Genomic DNA, 17,610 nt, shown 5'->3' on the forward strand with positions numbered 1-17,610 from the left:
ATGGATACTTAGAGAGGAAGAGGCAATTAAACTGTGAGGACACTTCCAGGGCTTCAAAAAAGCCTCCTCTTCCCTTAATTCACACATGCTGACTAGATTAAATATCTCAATACCAGTATATCTGCACCAGTTTTTGTATGCTTATTGAAAATTACAATAAAACCTCATAGCAAAATGCAATTCCCATATAAACAATTTCCAGGAATCTAGCAGTAGGCAAAGGAGCCAATTGCTAAAAATCTTGGTGTCTGACATCCTGACTAATATCCTAATTTTTTTTGGCAAATTTGCTTCACCTCTGTGGAGTATAGCTGTTTGCTGGATGTATACTGTATACTATTTCTGCACTACTCTTAAAAAGCATCAATAGGTTAACAGCAAGAGAACAGCTCATTTGGCAGAAAAATCAAGGTGTCATAGCTTGTAAAAAGGTGTTTTAAATATACATAGATATTTGTTTCTTGATTGAATCCTGGTGTTAAAAAAAACAATTTCATGAAATAAAATTTTGGACAAATATTGACAGTTGCCAGACTGAGAAGTAACAGTGATATGAGCAGAATTTTGCAAAAACATACACAAACTGATACATTTTATTGCATATATATAATAGTTTGTATACATACAAATTTTAAGTAATATTGTATTTGTGTGTATATCTATATCTATTAAAAATATATATATATTATCTAGATTGGAAATACACCTCTTGTTTTATCCAGCATTTTTTATGAAGCTGTATGGATTCAGACAGCACATCTAGAGTTGCTCTGAGACTATTTGGATATGCTGGAATCAAAGGATATAGCATCTGTGCCCTTAAAATGGGCCAATTTATGGCTTTTCAGGATCCCAGTCAGATGCTAGTCATCTTGCTGGCTAGCTGGAAATCACAGACAAACAAATAGCCAGTGAGCTCTGGTTCTGCCAGATAAAATTACTGAACAAAAAAAGTGGAAATATTTGGGGGAACCCAGATGTGCAGTAGCCTAATCTTGATGTTTCACTTTTGACTGTAAACCTTGGGATCAATGCACCTCTGAATGATCCCTGTAGCTGCTGACCTGTAGTTTAAGGCAGTTCTCATACATCAGTTGTTGGGCAAATCTAAGGAGGAGATGGAAGTAAAAAAAAAGGTCTGTCAAAGACAGCAAAAGCACCTTTGAAACAACTAAAACTATTACTGTTGATTGTACATAATGCTGTGCTATGTAAATAAGATCTTCCTCATGTTTCAACCAGTATCACCAACCATATAATAGCATTAGGTTTCTGCCTCCTCAGGCTAAGCTGAGAAAGATGACAAGCTTTGTTCATGCCACATCATCATTGCCTACAGAATCTGCAGACCTCATAGTGTAAAAGTGCCACTCCAAACAGCCATAAGAATGGCAGCCACCCTTGTCCCTCAATGATCTAGGTGTTGCCAAAAAAAAAAAAATGGCCCCCATGCTTCTGTCCAAACCATGGAGCACTTTGCAATACAATATAAATACTTTCCACACAAAGTAGAAAGAAGCAAACAGAGATCCTGTACAATCTTTGTACATTTGGGTCAAATGTTTGGGTGGTTTTGTGTTTTTTTTAAAAAAGCATAACAAACAGTATGGGGAGTGTTGTAAGCTGAAATGTATCAGGTCCCTTAATGCAGAATGTTTCAGATTTCCAATGGAGGAGATTACAGTCTCAGATGAACCAACAGTGATTAGACTGCTTTAGCACTAAGGTGTTTTGTTGTTTGGGGGTTGGTTTTTTTTTGGTTAGTCTCTCCTGGAATCCAGATTCTTTATTAGCATGGAGAATAAAGTCAGGTTTGAAAGATGACCACTAAAGCTACAGCAGAGTAAAACACATACTCTGTTAACACATTCAATCTCAACAAATGTTTCTGATAAATCTATCAGGAAAATTACTCCAGCGATATCTCAGAAGGTGATTATATTTCATTACCTTTGTACGAGTAACAAGGTACAAGCCTGGTATGGGTTTTTTGGTTAGGTTCCCCCCCCCGCCCCACCTAAAGAAGACAGGATCATAAAATAAAAATTCACAATGTTCAAACAGAGCAAAAGTGAAAGGGGAGCAAGGGCTTTCATTTCATAAACCTCTGTCTAACAAAGAGTTTTAAAATAATAAACAATTCTAACCCATATTGTTGAAGCTTAACACAAGAAAATGAATCCAGGTGGTTTTGTATGTTCCTAACTTCATTCCTAGTGATGAAAAGGCAGTTACCAGATCAAGTACCCTTTTTCCCCAGACGCATTTTGCTGCCTTTTGAATAAGTATTGACAGTGGTTCACCAGCTACAGTTTCCATTTCTTTGCTTATAAATAGGAATAATGATACTGACATGCTTTGCAAAGTACTGTGAGCCCTGTACATGAAAAGCACTGTCAAAGAGCTTGGTGATGTTACGACTCAATAATTCTGTTGCAGCTCTACTTACAGCCCTCCATTGTAGAGCACCCTAAACACACCCACAAATTGAATGACACAATGATCAAGAACTTTGGGCTTTTGTTTCATTAGCAATTGCCTATGAAGAAACACTCACAATAGTTTGAAACGTTACAAACATTTAAAATAGAGTTCATAAAAAGCCCTCATTCCTGTTTTCAACTCTAACTCATGTGGAAATTGTGCATTCATCAGCTGTTGAAGCTACAGGGCTGTGTATTGTCAATATTTATGCCTATGCTGAGAACAAAGCAGCAGAATTTTTTTCCCAGCTAAGTACATCATATGATAAAAGAGTGCAGCTTTCACTAAGCAAGGTGCATGAAGCCTGCCATGCAAAGAGAAGCTGTCTCCAAATGGGGGACAAAGGTTTTACAATCATATTCTATACTCACACTTTAGAAACCCAGAAAATTTCATGGGAGTGAAAGCCCTTTCTGCTGTCTTACCTATTCTTTTTGTATAAATCTAGATGCTGTTTGGGGTTTTCAGAGGCATTTAACTTCCTAACTGGATATAAAGTTCTTTCAGGTTCCTCTAGGTGTATTAACCCATAAAATAATTTTTGGCTGATATTTTCAGGATATCCTAAGGAAAAAACAAACAAACAAACAAATTGTTAAAATTAAAATGTCTTTTTTTCTTTCTACTCCTGCCTCCCCTAAATATTTAAACAGATACAAAAGACTTGATCAGATAACCCTGACCAAGCCTGTGACTACAATGACATTTCAAAACAGTACTGAAATTGGCAACAAATTCCTGTCTACAATCTGCTTAATGTGCATACATATAGATGAGATGGTTGTTTTAACTGGGCCTGCTCTTTGGAATGTGGAACGGATCAGCTGCAGTCAGTTCTTTTAGAAAATTGAATTATTATTCAGGGAAGAGTGAACAGGGAGGTAGAAGAGAATAATGCATGAATAACAGACAAAAAGAGTTAAGGTTTACAGCTGATGTGAAAAAAGCTGGAATTTAATCTTCTAGAAACAAGAGCGATTAAAAGCTTGAGTGTCAAACAGTAAGAAAATGGAAACATGCTATTTTCATGTCCAGAAATGACAGCTATCAGAATCAACAAGAAGGAAAATGAATATAGGATATTGAAAGGTTCTGAGATGACCACATATATATGCACACACGCATATACATATATACAAAAAAAATCACATAATCATTCCCAGCATGGAGGTGGTTATTGTGGTAATAAACTAGAACCTTAAGTTTAGCATGGTTGCTGCTGTCTGTAGCTGCTTCATTAGTTACTGTTACACTACCTCCAGCAGAGCTGGGAAAGGAGCAAAACCATGATGAATGTTGCTACACTGTGCCTACATCAAGTAGGAAATGCTTTACAGCCAAGGCAGACCCATGGTGATTTGGGCAAAAACATTTTGTCTGTAGTGACTCAAATTTTATGGTACAGTTACCACACATTTTAATTTGAGGTAAGAAACAGAACTTTTCCACACAGACAACTGTGTTGATTAGTTTTAGAGATCCTCTACAACCAACATATTCCATAGGTTGGATAAGGAACCAGAAATATCAAGAAAGACTGTACTCCATGTTGCAAAGTCTCTTAAGTAAACTTTTTGTAATGATCCAATTTCTTAAGTGACCACATAGGTAGGAATCTTGATTTTTGAAAATACACAAGATAACAAAAGATTTTCAAGGATAATGATCACCCCTGGACAATTCTGAGAGCTGAAGCTATTACCTCTGATCTCAGAATCAACCATTGGCATGTTTATTGCTAGATCCTCCACAAACTGGTCCAAAAAAATGTGAGGTACATCTCAAAAGATGTTTTTTTATATTCTGTAGTAAATACTGCACCACCAGAATCTTGAGTAAATACTTGATTGTGGTTAACAGGCAGTTCTGTTCAAAGGGTCATCACATCAGGGACAGAAAGATATACCAGAGTGGGTTGTTGCTTTGCAGAGTAATACGCACTATGGTTAGGATTCCTAATAACCGTTTCATCTGAATTTCAGTGGGTTCTGAAGTTGCTGCTAGACTCATTAAATCCTAGAAATAAAGATTAGTAGACAGAAAGAAAAAGTAGTACAGGTAGAGTATTATGCTAACAGTGCAGAATTGTTCCCTCGAATATATTTTCTAGTGTTAGGGGCGGGAGTCGGGGTGTTTCAACCTACTTAAATGTGTCTAAGCCTGGGGCTTCTACCACTTCCCCTGGGAGATTATTCTAGGGCTATTAGAATTCAGCATTAGAAAGCTTTTCCTGGTAATAAATTTAAATAATGCTTTTTGTAATTTTTATCTCATTCATCCCAATTATACCTTTTTGCACCATCCTAAATAATGCCTCTAACCATGATTTATATCCTTTGAATATTTTTAGATAGTTATCAATTTCGTTGCCTTTGGTCATTTATTAGAGAGGCTATGAATCCCTCCTCCTCCCAATTCATTCCTTCAGTCTCCCATTTCTTACCTTTTCATGAAATGTCATTAATACACAAACTAAAAAACCTGGTATTTCCTTAAATTAGTCATGGTCAGTTCACTCTGTTAAAGTGCTCTGTGTTGGTGTATGCCACTGTGTAGGTTGTCAAAGGTTAAACAATAAATTTATACTGAAACTTGTTTTTTAAAAAAATCTTTGCTGTAATCTATGGATAAGTTCTCATATAATATGAATTTGGCAGTGTCTTTTATGTCAGTATGATTTAACAAAGCCAACCAATAAACAAAGCCAACCAAACAATAATAAAAAGTAGTAGTTTGTTAAAATTTAGATTGTCATCATTAATTTGAAAACAGGCATTGTCATTCATGTACCCGCGCTTTTAAGTGTCCCTACACTGAACAGTAACTATTACCAATATATTCCTTTAAGACAGTTTAGTATATGTTGTTTCTCCTCAAATCTCACTGGTAGAATGCACCTACTTTCTAAAACAAGTACTCAAGGTTTCTAGCCATATATTAACTGCTGCAAAGAAATAGAATTGTGCCAACTTTTCTGAGTACTGCCATGCCTAACATTATATTGCAAATGTGCAATGCATTTATGGTCTCTGGCACAATGACTATATGGTTAGTTTTCAAGCATGCCTCAAACAAACCTCTGTTCTCTGGCTCAGAAGCCTGATTACACGAACAGGAAGGATGTACAAAGTCAGCTTGGGTCTTTTAATTGATGTATTTCCTCCTTCTACCCCAACCTTCTGTACCTGGAAGACAAAACAGAACTGAAATCCTTGTGCTCAAAGGCCCACTGCATCACTGAGACCCAAGTGAAATAGAACTGTCTTCCTCATTTGCTCTAAAAGGATTGATGTAAAAGGGAGAGCAGGCACACTAAGCCTTCCAGTATTGACTTAAGGGTCCTATATACTTCCCTCAGCGCATCTCTGTCCCTAATAGGTGTCAACCAGCATTGTACAAATAATATTGTTGGGAATGGAGAATTGCCATCACTGGTTCTAGGTCACATGATCAAAGATGACTACCTTGGCAGTGGCTAATAACAGTGGATGAGAAAAGCTAGTGGAAATACCTTTCAGTTTTCTAAAAAACTCTGTGTCATTATAGCTTCCTGTCACTTCTCTGCCCACCTTTCCAAAACCAGCCATTGCATGAAAAGTACGTTAATAATTGCATGAAGAGGAACTTAAGTCTTATAGACCACGTGACAAGATGATTAAGCCTCGCAAGGTGAGGTTGCAACACAAAGGGAAAGAAAAAAGATGAAGAATTTCTGAGTGAGGAACTGTAAAACATGACCAAAGTTGTGATGAGCAGCAGAGCAGGAATCAGACATTCACCCTGAATATTGCTGGACTTTGGTGGAAGGGGTTGTTTTGAGTCAGATTTAACCATGTTAATGGTTATGAAATATCTTATATGTTATTGAGAGTGTAGGATTTTGAAGAACTGAGAAATAACCTTATGTTGAATGTAACAGCTCTGAGCTCTAATTGGCTGGCACAATTCTATTTCATATTTCATCACAGCTTGACAGTAAAAGTGATACTTCATCTGCCTGCAAAAATGTAGAACTTTTCACACACAGTTCATCATTCCCCAGATTTGCTTCCATGTTGGTGCATTAGTTCTTGTTGAAGAGCAGTAACTACAGTTGGTAGCATATATTTTGTAGCTTGGGATTCTTTCCTAGCAGTCCAGTCTCTGTGTAGTTATAGCCATTTCTATTGATAACAAAAAAAATGCCAGATGGGATTCAAATAAACATATTCTGTATGGTTGTGACCCCTTAAGTGTGTCTTAAAACAACAGACTCTTCAGTCCAGGAGAGATGCTCATTATATAAATATCTTAATTTATATGTGATACAATCATAAACCACATCTTGAAATGTCTTGTTGCAGATGCTAAATGCATTTATGGAAGTGTGAATCTATACAATTTATGCAGAATGATGAATTAAAAGACTATGTGCAATTAAAAAGGTGAATATGAAATCAAAATGATTTTTGAACACAGATACAAATCTGCTGTTGTTGTTTTTTAAAAAACCCAACATTTTCCTTATGAAAATGTACAGTAAATTTTGACACAAAGTACATGAAACCTAACTTTACATATAGTGGGAATAAGTTGTAAAGAACCCCTTTCGTGGTATATTTCATAAAAGCCATGTCAATTTGCACAGTCACTTATGAATTTGAGATTGTTAATCTCCATATGTTTTCCACATGATTGATTAAATGCATAATGGAAATAGATCTGTTATTTTAAAACTTAGACTGTACATCTATAAAACCAGTTTCATTTTTGTGGTCACTACAGCACTTTCTGTGAATTGGCCAATAAATATAATTTTAGAATTTCACATAAAAAGTAATGTTCTGTAATCTTTATTTCACCAATTATTGGGATGTTCTCATTTCCTGAACAATAACCCTTAAACACTAACACCTCTGGTGGCAAAGGTTAAATATCTGGTCTATATTAGCTCTTTTGCTAATTCCTAAGGAGGAACATGCCATGTGTCAAAAGACTCAGTACAGTTTTAAAGCATCTACATAACTTTTCATCCTGCTGAGAATATGGAAAGAGAAGCAAGGGAAAGGGAACCTTCTGCAGTGTTGTTCGTATTTACATTTCATAGCCATCTATCTTCACACACTTTGTTTTGGTCTGATAAAAGTTGATAGAAGATTAAAGAGAAAAATGATTATACCATATATTAAACACATAAACTGTGAAATAATACAAACGGAAAAACATAATTTTGAGTCATTTGCCTATGAACTACATTTGCACATGTGATACGTGATCTCATGACATATAGGAATACACCTGACCCCTTTTTGCCTTTTGCTCTGTTTTAGAGCTCCTCTCCTTGTTAGCTCCTCAGACTCAATCTAGTTCTTTAACAAGTTACACTGATTACATAAGGTATGATTTACAAGTCACAATACAATAAAAACTCAACATATACATTTCACTAGCCACACTCAGTTAAGTACCCAACATCCACTGTCTAAGATGCAATTCAGCTCTTTTGAAATTTCAGAAGGGCCGAACTCGCACTTCAGAAGTCTCAGTGAAAGGCAAAAGCCTAACCTGAACACCTAAATCACTGTCTCCAACACTTGCTGGGTTGTGCTGAAAAGAACAATTGCTGAAAGCAACATTAGACTTTGCACTCCTGATTTCAGTGGCATAGCATCCCATGGCTGGCTGGGGTTTTGGAAAACCTCTTAGGGAAAATGTTGCCTGCATCCTACACACAATGGACAATAAGCCTAATTCTGTTTTGTCATGGTTACAGAGTAGCGTTACAGTTTACAGATTTCAAGCAGAAGTCCCTGTTTCCTGCATCTCACATCCAAACAGTGGAGACAGTCACTGCAGCCTTAGCAATCCTTTCAAACTCATTAGCCAGCTTTAGTGTACCTCAGCAGCAATACTGGGAAGGCTGAACATCATACAATTTAGATATGTAGAACTGGAAGGGACCTTACAAAGCATCTCCTATTCTGGTTGCTTAGTAAAAGATTAACCCCACCTACTACACTCCTGGCAGATGGCTTCTCACCAAGTCTAGAAGATCTAGATTAGAAATGATGACTATTGTTAACAAATTAAAACAGGACGAGTTTGACATTCTTCTGCAAGACTAAAATTACACAATACCTGAACAACAAATGACGAAGACAGATTTTCTTGTAAGAGATAAACTGTAAGGCCCCTAACAGGCTGTTAAAATAAAATTTTAAAAAAAAGTATACTGGCCCCCAACTGATAAATACTTTTCTACAAATGCTATTTAAACATAGTATATACAATGGATACAGTATATACTTTGAAAATAGCTTTGCCTATACAATTAAGATATACACCAAAAATGTCCACATATATGAAGGTCAAGTATATGTAAAATATCATAAAACATTATCACACTTATCTATAAACATGTTGAATAGTCTAAAGGCCTTTTTACTAAACATGACCTTTTTCCAAGTCAAAATATGTAATGACTCATGCAGAGCAAATTAAATATGTCTAAACAGATGACAGATTCATTTTTAGCATCTTATTGACCTGTTGTTATTTAGGCTGCATAACAAAATTCATTTTATACATAAGAAGAGAAATATCTGAGTGATTGTTTCCAGTTTTGAAGATTGACCTTGAATATCCTATAAAATAACTTACACGTTGTTTTCTTGTCCTTGTGTACAATTTTTGAGTTTACAAAAAGAATATAGCTCTATTATTACAAAATTTAAGGTAAATGCAGTTACCACATTAGCCTAAGGGGGTTTGCCAGACAGTTTTTTCTGGCTTAGAAAAAAAAGAAATCTAACCTGTAAACCTCGTTTATATTCCATCCTGTCTGCAACGTCTGTTAGTAATCTGCCTTTGCCAACTAGCAGGTACCTTGCAAACAGGTCTGCGTGGTCAGTCTGCCTTACGTTACACACATATCATATGGGAATGACACCAAAGGAGTAGAGGGAGCAGCTGATGCACTGGAGGGGGACCTCACCAGGCTGGAGAAATGGGCTGAGAAAACTTTAGCAATGGAAAATGTGAAGACCTACAACTGGGATAGAAAAACACCCTGTGACAGTGCAGGTTGGGGGCTAAAAGGGTAGAAAGCAGCTTTTTGGAATAAGACTTGGGGGAGGGCAGGTCAGGTGGACAAGGTGTACATGAGTCAGCAGTGTATCCTTTTGTTGGTGAATGCTTAATCTCATACTGACTGCATCAGTTAAGAACACACTAATGGGTCAAGGGAAATGATTATTGCCTGTATCTGGCATTAGCAAGGCTGTATCCAAAATTTTGTGTCCCATGTTGGATTCTCCAGTACAAAACACTGACAAACTGGATAATCCAGTGAAGGGCCACCAGGATTGTAAGGAATCTGGAATACAAAACAGATGAAGAGAAGCTGAGAGCTGAATTTGCTCAGGATCTAATTGCTGTTCTCAGCTACCTAATGGCCAGCCTTTTCTTGGAGACACAATTTCAGACAAGAGGCAAAAAATAAAAGTCACAGCAAAAGAAATGTGATTAGGTAGAAATTCACAATGGGGATGGTCAAACTCTGGAACAGAGTGTTTGGGGAACCTCCATCCACAGAGACAGTAAAAACTTAACAAGTTGGTCCCCTGATCTGACTTTAAAGTTGGGTCTAACTTTGAAGCTGGCTCTGCTTTGAGGTGGGGAGGTGGTAGGAGTTGGACCAGATGACCTCTAGAGGTCACTCCCAACTTAATTTACTCTGACTCTGTGCTTGAATAGTTTACAAGGGTTACTGTGGTTATGTTTATTGACTAAATGCCTCATTCTTTTACTTTATGCAGTATTGCACCATAGTTTTTGAGATCTACTGGTCCACGATTTCATTTTCACTGCTAACAGCCTACAGGAGGAGTGAGTTTTACAGTAGCCAGGGCTTCATAAATCCCTCATGCTCTAATTCACATAAACTTGACTTTAGTATAAAGTTCCACTTCCTCTTCACCTAAAGAGAGCCAAGAAGATGTATTTAAATAATCCTTCCTGCACTCCTGAAAGGTTAGTCCCTTTAGCACAACATGTGATTAAAAATGGTCCTTTTCACTTTTTAAGTGAATAAAGCTTCATGAGGGTCTTAAATATTACTTAGGAGTAGCTGTGCTGACTGCACCACCCAAGCAAGGCTGGGCCCATCATCAGTTTGCATGGCTCCAAGGCCTGTTTTCTTAATAGGAAAAAAAAAAAAAAAAGGTTTTTAAATCTAATTATCCTTCCCTCCTTAGAGAGCAATTTCTGCCTGTCTTTCCTCTCCTCTCATCCTTCAATGCAATCTGGGTTTATACTTTTTTGTGTGTCATTAGTTAAAAGAAAAAAATAAAAAAAGAAAGAAAGAAAATTGTATTACACATTAGTCCCAACCAGAGTAGCCATTAACTCCTGGCACTCTGTCTTAATACAAAATAGAGGTCTACTATGCAATGACCTGAATAGACATGCAAGTCACTGCAGGTTTTGACCATGCATTTTGTTTCTAGCAATTTAAAGGGCTGTGACACCTGTCGATAATTCAGGATGGGCTTTTCGCAAGTCCTGAGTCTAGACCTAATGAATCATAATGAAATTGCAGTCACTGAAAGAAACAAAACGAGTTATGCGTGCCCTTATAATTTTCCTCCCTTTGTGACTATTCATCAGTATAGAAAACATTGTCTGCTAATAACTAAGACATAATGATGTCAAACATTTCATTTAGAGATTTCTCGAAGAGCTTCTGAAAAATTAGTAGAAATATGAGCTAGTGCATCTTTGTAGTTTCTATAACTCTCTCTGCAAAGAATTCTTAGTATATAACAGACAATAATTTTTACTTATAATTTTATGAATGGAAATAATTTCTATTCATGATTTCCCTTTATTCATAATTCCAAACCTTTGTTGCCTTTGCAGGTTCTCTAATGACCTCCATGATCTTCCTTCCTGGCTTTAGAAAACCTTCAACAAATCATAGTGGTTTAGTCTGTCTAAAAAGATATCTCAAGTAGTCAAACACTATGCTAAATCTTCCCCAATTTAGGAAGCTGAAAACCTCCTAACACAGATGCACAATACTTCAGCTTTTTTTTTTCCCCCACACAAGGTACAGTAGGAAGAAAAATTGGAAATTAAAAGTTAACTAATACAAATGGCCTTTTCATTTATTTGCAAGTTATTGCTTGTACTATGACAATGCTTAAACATCAGTCCTCTACCACACTGAAAACATGAAACTAGAAGCTGGTCCTAGTCCCAAGATCAAGTGCAAGGTAAGATAGTAGCAGGTATTATAGTAAGTAACAGAAACTAGCATTTAGCTCTTATGTGACGTACATTGATGGATCACATATAGATAAGCATTCATAGATTTCAGTGTTTTTTAAAAAATGTAGTTGGTTAAATGATATACTATTACACATATGAGATGCAAAAATGTAAGCAGGAACAGATTTAGCGTTCCTGTCATGATACTGATTATTCTGCAGAGTACAGCAGCCAACAAAAGGCTTAGTGGTCTAGAGTCTGTGATTTACAGTTATTCCAGTTTGACTACAACAAATTCACTGAATGTAGACTAGCAGCAGAATCTAGAGTCTTTGAGGTTTGCTGCCTTCTACCACATACACTCACTGCGGCAGCCTTACTAAAGCAATGGCCAAATATTTTCTCCCAGCCTCAACAATGCTACCTGACAAGATCAGCAGTACTCACAGTCTTCCTGCCTCTTCTCTCAGTCTCCCCAAGCAAAAAGCTACAGTCTGATGTTTTTTGTCAAAATGGAACAGGCTAGTAAATAAGACCATGGACAGTTTTTAAATTTCCCTGGCTGCTTCTGCAGGAAAAGGCTTAGGGTAAAGCTCACCAAGGGAATCAAAGAGTGACTTCCAGCAGGGAAGTTCCTAGAGACAGCAAATTTTTCAGCTAGGACTTGAGCAAATCCCACTAACTCCTCAATCAGAAATATCTGCTCAAAGGTGGAGGGAGGGGGGAGGGGACAGGGACGGGACACACCACAAAAAAGGATTTATAAACATAGACAAATGAGAAAAATTGCTGCAGAAGTTCAGAGGGAAAAAATAATCTAACAGATTTTGGTAAAACAAAATTAACACTCAGCTTTCTCCAAATTTCCCAAGAACTTGTAAAATGCCATGTGCAGTAAAGTTAATGGCATTACGAAGACACATTGACAGAGATGTGTACTAGACACAAAAGTCACTAGAGACCTTGGAGTGAGGAAAAACAGATATGTTTTTCTGTGTTTTTAACTAGAGGGTTTTAAATGTCTTCCTATTCTGACCTTTCAAAAAAAAAAAAAAAAAGTATAATTTTATATCTTCCCTGAACATAATCATGGATAAAGAGAGGAAGAAAATATTTAGGCACATTATTGCAAACATCATCCTTAAAACAGAGTTCATGCAGAAATGTAAGCAAAACCTTTAGCATTTTAGAAGTTAGTGTAAGAGTTCAACTATGTTTCTGAGATGACTAAAAATTTGCAAGCAAATTTCTAGATGTACTAGCTGCTTTTTCAAAGGCCTGGGTGCAGGTCATAGCAATTTAGAAGTGAAGGAAGGATTCTGTTCTTGCTGTCTTTCAGTGTGACGGTCACTGAAGCAAGCAAGAACTGCGGATCTTGTTTGTGAGGCTTATGTCTTCACTTAAGATAGGCGGGAACGAGATGCTGAGAGTTTCAGAGTGAGAGTTTCAGGGTGATGATTCAAACTCAGTTAAATCTTTAGAACAAGTAAATTATTTTTTCTGTTGAAGAGATGGTTGGCTTAATTTATGGAGAGAATTGATGGTAGTGCTTCATTTTAATACATCCTTGTATCTTCCTGCTTACTGTGGTGTCCAAGAGCTTTCTACATTTTGTAACTGTAGTACATTTCTGTCTCGTTCCTTCAAGCAGATGCTGATAACAAAAAGAGTCACCATCTCAATTAGCTATACTATTAGCAACTCCAGCAAGAACTAAATACTCAATAGATCTCTTTGTAGACTGAATGCTTGGAAGAGCCCTCAGTAGTAACATCCACAGTCTGCCTTTCTGCAGGTAAAATAACCCCTCTGTTTTCTGAATTTTTCATCTGTTGTCACTCATAAGTGGAAATACTATTCAAAATAGAAATAACAATTCTGTTGAGAATAAAAGTTTCAAAAAATGTAAAATGTGGTATGGTTACAATTTGCTTCCCACTTTGAATTGGGGGTGTTGAGGTCTTTCCTTGATCACATATGGTCATTGAGGTGGGGAGGAAGAAAAAGGGACATTTTCAGGCTTCCAGAAAATATTCAGGATACCAAAAATATTTTTAAAAATATCCAGTAACCACAGGTGACCTAGATTTTGAAGTGTCTTATTCTGCAATAACTTTCTATATATATTTTAAACATAATTTTGCATTAATCTGCAGTCCCAAAAGTCTGAGCCACCCTGCAGAATAGTCTTGCCCTGACTGTTCCAGGATGCAGATAGTCATTTCAGAGCACATGCTCTTCTTTATGGAAACACTGTCTGTCCACAGTTTCATGTAATTTCCAGAAGGTTACTTAGACAATTGCTGCTTTAGGACGGCTCGTTTTCAGCTTTGTCTCATTGCTTTCCATTGTCTGTCCTACGTTTAGCTACCTGTTGTGGCCTGTTTAATACTTATCTTGTAAGGTTTTGGGGGTAGTCTTTTCTACTGCACGTTTTATAGACTATAGCGTGGAGGACCCTTGGATTTTATCCCACGAATAATACCACATAGAATGGATAACAATAATAATAATAATAATAATAATTACAAATGCTACCTGGAACATGGCATGGCAGAGCAGATAGAGATGAGCCTCAAATATACCAGCCTAGACTCTATTTTCCTACCCTTTTTGCCTGTCATCTTCATATGACTCTTCATCCTCCTCTGTACTTCACCTTCCCGACCTATGAAAATGGAACTAAAAAAACTTTTCTAATGTATGGTGCTAAGTCCTACAAAAAAGCTTATATAACAAGACAACTATCCTAATACAATTACTGCAGATCATAAATATTGCTGTTGTAAGCAAATCTTTTTCTTCCACTGCTCATTTGCAGCCTGAATTTGACTGCGACATCCAGCTCCTAAGAGTGAAAGGCTACGTCCAGGGAAAGCAAATAATTGCAGTAGTGACAATCAAGTCCTAATGAAATTCATTATTTATATTGAAATTATTTTTATCCTTAAATACATGACAAATACGTAAAGATATGACAATCTCTACATATTAGGGGAATTTTAATGTAAAAAAAAAATTGATTATTCAAAGCTATAGAAATCTCTGATTTTATAAACATTAGGACCATATCTACAGTGGTCTAGACCTGTAGAAATTTGTAAGAATAAACTGCTCTACACTTCCTGAATATTAACCTGAGTATTAATAAAGCATTTCAGTCAATGCAACATCTTCTTTCATATAAAGTTTCATATAACTTCCTAAAAATATTTAGCAAGCTAGAAATACTTTTTACCATATTATTTATGTAATTAGACTTATGGTCCTAAATTCCACAATATATACTAGAGGTTTCAGTTTTACACAAGCAAGAATTGAAAAGACTATAATACTAGTGGGAGGTGTCTCCCGATATGATAAAATCAAGCAGAGTAACAAACGGTGAGGTGCAGGCAGAATAGCAAGAGGAGTTCCAAAATGCATAATTCGCATAGCTGCTTCTTCAAGAACATTATGTTTTAAAAAGTAAAATCTAAATGTTGATGACTGCTTTCACTCTGACAAGGTGATCCTCCTATCAGACAAGACCTCATTCCAGTGATCTGTAGACTATGACAATTTTTTTTTTAATTAGACCTGCAATATTCCCAGAGACAATTAAAACATAAGAATGAGAGCTTCCACCTAAGAATAAAACTGTCAGCCATCAGCATTGCATTCTCGTTGTACTTATGTTTAGAAGACAACAATAACCATATAGCTGGTGAGAGACTTGAAAGTGGGAAAGTAGTGTAGAAATTTCTGAAATCAGCACAAGTTTGAGTTCAAAGGTTGCATCCCATATGTTTCTCCAGATTAATGGCAGCATTGTTGATTTTAGGTTTCTTTTTGATTAATAAATGCCATTTGTCCCAAATAGCTCATTTCAGTCCCATTTAGAATAATAACTAAGAAAGCTAGTTCAGAGAATGGAGGATTGTTGCAAAATATTAGTCCTCTGCTGCTCAAGTAAATGCCAAGGCAAAGCTGAGGCATTTAGCCAAAATAATTGTTGAGGCAAAGCCTACTAAAGCAGGAAGCATCAATTTTATTTATGCTGTATCCAAAGTCTAGAGTACACACAAGTTATTTTGCTTGCTGATTTTCAGTGAAAACACAAATATTCATTGTACTGTTTTGTAAATACCTCCATTCTAAGTGGAATAATTATCACAGGGAAGATTAATCCTAACTACTATCTTCATTTAAGGGTGACAGAGCAAGAAGTTAGCTAGAATTTTGAAACATGTCTATTTAGTCATTCTGGAAGTGGTTGCACTTTGGGGCACTTCAATGCGGGTTGGCTTTCACAAGACATTGAACAATCACCCTCTAAAAACCATTTTGACCATCATTTGACCATCTAATCCAGAAACATCAGCCTTATTCACCAGCTGCTTCAGAAACCTTATGTGATGAAAACCAATACCCACTGGACAGATATACACCCAGGCATATACACTGACAGGCAACCTGTTCTTTCTTGAAAGGCCTACTAATATTGGAGGGAAAAAAAAAAACAAAAAACACTAAGCAGCTTCAACATTGCCATCCTACCAGCTGCAACAGTATGAGTTGTGGTTGAAGGTTCAGGACCAGCAACCAGATCTTACAAATCGTTCAACCAGACCATCAGAGGCAACAGAGTTGAATACACGACTGTAATGTGGAGACGGATGAGGGAGCGTTAAAGGAAGAAACAAAAAATAAGTCAGAGTCTTGAGGGGAAAGAGAAGGAATGACTCACTGGAGTGCTGAGGAACAAGAGTCAGCTTTGCTTTGGACCCTGGGCATGACTATTAATACAGGTTCTAAAAGCAATAATAGGTCAAAAAGTAGACTTGCTAGTTGGCCTCTGTATTGGGAAACTCTCCACTTTCTCAGGCCCTTGTGGAATCACAATAAAAAATGGGTCTTAAATACAGGGACTGCTGTCTTCTTTTGTACTTATTTTTGTGGAGATCAGGTTACATTAACTAATAATTTTCTACAATTTAAAATACAATTATTCAGCATTCAGTCACACTCTTTAGATGAAATGTTCAAGTAAATAGGTTTTGCTCATACTCACAGTCAAGGAAAGCAATTGTGTGTTCAATTATACTGGCAGTATTTGCACTTGCAGTGCATATCTATACAAAGAGCAAGAGAGGTTGTTATGGTACATGTTAGTACAGCAACACTAAAGAAGCATGTGTGACAGCTGAGACCACTTTGCATTTATGTGACATTTATACACAGAAAAGCATTATGTTCATTACAGATCGTTTTTTTAACACCACTGATTTTTTCTTTTTAACAAAATAAATATCAATTTGCTTTGGAAATACCAGATTTTGAGCTTTCTAAAAGGTGAAATTTTAACTGCAGTAACATTAATGAGTATTGTGGTATGGGCATCACTGGAAATCAGGAATCATCTTGGTCACTCTTGTAAAATAGTTTACAATCAAAGAAAGCCTAAAAATCCCTGATCAAACTACACCAGGAGATTCATGGCATAGCTAGAAATTTATATGAGATATATAGTTCCCTCAAGACCCAAAATGATTGCTACCTAATACCTCTATTAAGACACTACAGTTTAAAAGCTAAACCATTTTACTATTGACCAGATACTGAGTAGGTAATGGTGGTGTAATGCTCTAGCAGGGTCACCTACACCTGGTGCAGGCTGCCCAGGACCATATTTAGATGGCTTTAGAATATCTCCAAGGACATAGACTCCACAACCTCTCTGGGCAGCCTGTGCCAGTGTTCAATGACCCTCACAGTAAAAAAGTGTTTTCTGATCTTCAGAGGGAACCTCCTGTGTTTCAGTTTGTGCCTGTTGTCTCTTGTCCTGTCACTGGGCACCACTGCAAGGAGCCAGGCTCCCTCTTCTTTATACCCTCC

Source organism: Haliaeetus leucocephalus, unplaced genomic scaffold, assembly GCF_000737465.1.
Source record: "Haliaeetus leucocephalus isolate CR32 unplaced genomic scaffold, Haliaeetus_leucocephalus-4.0 Scaffold240, whole genome shotgun sequence".
Lineage (NCBI taxonomy): Eukaryota > Metazoa > Chordata > Aves > Accipitriformes > Accipitridae > Haliaeetus > Haliaeetus leucocephalus.